We start from the raw sequence: 5018 nt of genomic DNA on the forward strand, positions 1-5018 counted from the left end.
TTCTAAGAGGGAAGTTTATAGCAATACAATCCTACCTTAAGAAACAGGAAACATCTCAAATGAACAACCTAACCTTGCACCTAAAGCAATTAGAGAAAGAAGAACAAAAATACCCCAAAGTTAGCAGGAGGAAAGAAAACATAAAGATCAGATCAGAAATAAATGAAAAAGAAATGAAGGAAACAATAGCAAAGATCAATAAAACTAAAAGCTGTTTCTTTGAGAAGATAAACAAAATTGATAACCCATTAGCCAGACTCATCAAGAAAAAAAGGGACAAGATTCAAATCAATAGAATTAGAAATGAAAAAGAAGTAACAACTGACACTGCAGAAATACAAAAGATCATGAGAGATTACTACAAGCAACTCTATGCCAATAAAATGGACAACCTGGAAGAAATGGACAAATTCTTAGAAATGCACAACCTGCCGAGACTGAACCAGGAAGAAATAGAAAATATGAACAGACCAATCACAAGCACTGAAATTGAAAGTGATTAAATATCTTCCAACAAACGAAAGCCCAGGACCAGATGGCTTCACAGGCGAATTCTATCAAACATTTAGAGAAGAGCTAACACCTATCCTTCTCAAACTCTTCCAAAATATTGCGGAGGGAGGAACACTCCCCACCTCATTCTACGAGGCCACCATCACCCTGATACCAAAACTAGACAAAGATGTCACAAAGAAAGAAAACTACAGACCAATATCACTGATGAAGGTAGATGCAAAAATCCTCAACAAAATACTAGCAAACAGAATCCAACAGCATATTAAAAGGATCATACACCATGATCAAGTGGGGTTTATCCCAGGAATGCAAGGATTCTTCAGTATACGCAAATCAATCAACGTGATACACCGTATTAACAAATTGAAGGAGAAAAACCATATGATCATCTCAACAGATGCAGAGAAAGCTTTCGACAAAATTCAACACCCATTTATGATAAAAGCCCTGCAGAAGGTAGGCATAGAGGGAACTTTCCTCAACACAATAAAGGCCATATATGACAAACCCACAGCCAACATCGTCCTCAATGGTGAAAAACTGAAACCATTTCCACTAAGATCAGGAACAAGACAAGGTTGCCCACTCTCACCACTATTATTCAACATAGTTTTGGAAGTTTTAGCCACAGCAATCAGAGAAGAAAAAGAAATAAAAGGAATCCAAATCAGAAAAGAAGAAGTAAAGCTGTCACTGTTTGCAGATGACATGTTACTATACATAGAGAATCCTAAAGATGCTACCAGAAAACTACTAGAGCTAATCAATGAATTTGGTAAAGTAGCAGGATACAAAACTAATGCACAGAAATCTCTTGCATTCCTATACACTAATGATGAAAAATCTGAAAGTGAAATTAAGAAAACACTCCCATTTACCACTGCAACAAAAAGAATAAAATATCTAGGAATAAACCTACCTAAGGAGACAAAAGACCTGTATGCAGAAAATTATAAGACACTGATGAAAGAAATTAAAGAGGATACAAATAGATGGAGAGATATACCATGTTCGTGGATTGGAAGAATCAACATTGTGAAAATGACTCTACTACCCAAAGCAATCTACAGATTCAATGCAATCCCTATCAAACTACCACTGGCATTTTTCACAGAACTAGAACAAGAAATTTCACAATTTGTATGGAAACACACAAGACCCCGAATAGCCAAAGCAATCTTGAGAACGAAAAATGGAGCTGGAGGAATCAGGCGCCCTGACTTCAGACTATACTACAAAGCTACAGTAATCAAGACAGTATGGTACTGGCACAAAAACAGAAATATACATCAATGGAACAGGATAGAAAGCCCAGAGATAAACCCACACACATATGGTCACCTTATCTTTGATAAAGGAGGCAAGAATATACAGTGGAGAAAAGTCAGCCTCTTCAATAAGTGATGCTGGGAAAACTGGACAGGTATATGTAAAAGTATGAAATTAGAACACTCCCTAACACCATACACAAAAATAAACTCAAAATGGATTAAAGACCTAAATGTAAGGCCAGACACTATCAAACTCTTAGAGGAAAACATAGGCAGAACACTCTATAACATAAATCACAGCAAGATCCTTTTTGACCCAGCTCCTAGAGAAATGGAAATAAAAACAAAAATAAACAAATGGGATGTAATGAAACTTAAAAGGTTTTGCACAGCAAAGGAAACCATAAACAAGACAAAAAGACAACGCTCAGAATGGGAGAAAATATTTGCAAATGAAGCAATTGACAAAGGATTAATCTCCAAGATTTACAAGCATCTCATGCAGCTCAATAACAAAAAAACAAACAACCCAATCCAAAAGTGGGCAGAAGACCTAAATAGACATTTCTCCAAAGAAGATGTACAGATTGCCAACAAACACATGAAAAGATGTTCAACATCACTAATCACTAGAGAAATGCAAATCAAAACTACATTGAGGTATCACCTCACACTGGTCAGAATGGCCATCATCAAAAAATCGAGAAACAATAAATGCTGGAGAGGGTGTGGAGAAAAGGGAACACTCTTGCACTGTTGGTGGGAATGTAAATTGATACAGCCACTATGGAGAACAGTGTGGAGGTCCCTTAAAAAACTAAAAATAGAACTACCATATGACCCAGCAATCCCACTGCTGGGCATATACCCTGAGAGAAACATAATTCCAAAAGAGACATGTACCACAGTGTTCATTGCAGCTCTATTTACAATAGGCAGGACATGGAAGCAACCTAAGTGTCCATCATTGGATGAATGGATAAAGAAGATGTGGTACATATATACAATGGAATATTAGTCATCCATAAAAAGAAACGAAATTGAGTTATTTGTAGTGAGGTGGATGGACCTAGAGTCTGTCATACAGAGTGAAGTAAGTCAGAAAGAGAAAAACAAATACCGTATGCTGACACATATATATGGAATCTAAGAAAAAAAAATGGTCATGAAGAACCTAGGGGCAAGACGGGAATAAAGACACAGACCTACTAGAGAATGGACTTGAGGATATGGGGAGGGAGAAGGGTAAGCTGTGACAAAGTGAGAGACTGGCATGGACATATATACACTACCAAACGTAAAATAGATAGCTAGTGGGAAGCAACCGCATAGCACAGGGATATCAGCTCGGTGCTTTGTGACCACCTAGAGGGGTGGGATAGGGAGGGTGGGAGGGAGGGAGATGCAAGAGGGAAGAGATATGGGAACATATGTATATGTATAACTGATTCACTTTGTTATAAAGCAGAAACTAACACATCATTGTAAAGCAATTATACTCCAATAAAGATGTTAAAAAAAAAAAGAAATGGTGCTGGCCTCAGTGTTCATAGCAGTACTATTTACAATAGCAAAGACATGGAAGCAACCTAAATGTCCATTGACAGAAGAATGGATAAAGAAGATGTGGTACATATATACAATGGAATATTACTCAGCCACAAAAAAGAATGAAATAATGCCATTTGCAGCAACATGGATGGACCTAGAGGTTATCATACTAAGTGAAGTAAGTCAAAGACAAATACCATATGAAATCACCTATATGTGGAATGTTAAAAAATGATACTAATGAACTTATTTACAAAACAGAAATAGACTCACAGACATAGAAAACAAACTTATGGTTACCAACGGGGAAAGGGCAGAGGGATAAATTTTGAATTTGGGATTAACAGGTATATAAAATAGATAAACAGCAGAGAACTGTACTCAATATCTGGAAACAACAGGGAACTACATTCAATATCTTATAATAACCTATAATGGAAAAGAATCTGAAAAGAATATATATATCTGAATCACTTTGCTGTGCACCTGAAACACTGTACATCAACTATACTTCAGTAAAATTTTTTTAAATTTTTAAAAAAAGAAGTGATGCTGGGACATCTAGATATCCACTTGCAAAAGGATGAAGTTGGACACTTACCTCACAACATACACAAAAAATTTATTCAAAATGGATTAAAGACCTAAATGTAAGAGTTTAATCTATAAAACTCTTAGAAGAAAATATAGGAGTAAATCTTCATGACCTAGGGTTAGGCAATGGATTCTTAGATACAACACCAAAAGCACAAGCAACAACAGAAGAGATAAATTAAACTATACCAAAACTAAAATCTTTTGTGCTGCAAACAATACTGTCAAGAAAGTGAGAAGACAAAGGACAGAAGGAAATTTTGCAAATATATCCTTAAGAAGGGACTTATATCCAGAATATGTTTTTTTAAAAAAAACTCTTAAAACTCAATAATAAAAAGATAACCCAAACTAAAAATGAGCAGAGGATCTTTTTTTTTGGCATTAAAAATCATAAGTTTATTTTTTCAATGACTATGTGACTAAAAAAGATGGTATTTAAGAGCAAATATTATATACAGGTATTTTTAAAAGCTAAGGGTTTCTCTAAAATATAGAAAAAAATTAAATCTTGCTTTTCTGACAGGCTGATACACTCAACAGACTAAAATACTCTTATATAGAGCAACTTTATAAAATCTATTAGAAACATTATTCTACCAAGACACTTTGGAACCAAATCTCAGCAATCTTCAGGGAAGACAGTAACCCTGATTCCTGGATCATCATGATCATCATTTTCAAGTTATTTATCATTTTCTTCAGTAATACATTTGCCATGTGCTTCTTCTGGGTTTCTTTTTTTCTTATGAGTATATGATGAGTTATTTTTCTCTTTGATTTTCTCTTTGGGATGTGAGGTAGTAGAAATAGTTTCTTTTTACAAAGCATGTTATAGGCGGTTGTAAAACCTTTCAATTCTCTTCTTGCTTTCCTACATTTTTTGATTTGCTTATCTTTAACAGGAAGTCGATATATTCCCCTGTCACCATCAGTTTTCCTTTATGGCTTAATGGAACTTCTAAGCCATGTGTGCTCCAGACAGCCAACATAGTCTTTCCTCTCTTTCCCTCTATTATGCCAGAGTTCCTGCAGAATCTATTGCCACTGAATGCTATAAATTCAAGTACAATCACAAAATTTTAC

The 5018-nt window shown here is 35.4% G+C and overlaps 1 long non-coding RNA gene and 1 pseudogene across 3 annotated transcripts in view; both read right to left on the reverse strand.

Annotated features, from left to right (window-relative positions):
* The window catches only part of LOC309621189, a 185862-nt gene that overhangs the window by 118482 nt on the left and 62362 nt on the right, over positions 1–5018 (reverse strand). The window lies entirely within an intron of this gene.
* The window catches only part of LOC309620310 (tRNA wybutosine-synthesizing protein 3 homolog), a 29973-nt pseudogene continuing 28102 nt past the window's right edge, over positions 3148–5018 (reverse strand). Inside the window, exon 2 of the transcript XR_014249877.1 lies at positions 3148–4986. The product of XR_014249877.1 is annotated as a tRNA wybutosine-synthesizing protein 3 homolog (transcript). The remainder of the gene's footprint in view (positions 4987–5018) is intronic.

Source organism: Balaenoptera borealis (genome assembly GCF_965194805.1).
Source record: "Balaenoptera borealis genome assembly, chromosome: X".
Lineage (NCBI taxonomy): Eukaryota > Metazoa > Chordata > Mammalia > Artiodactyla > Balaenopteridae > Balaenoptera > Balaenoptera borealis.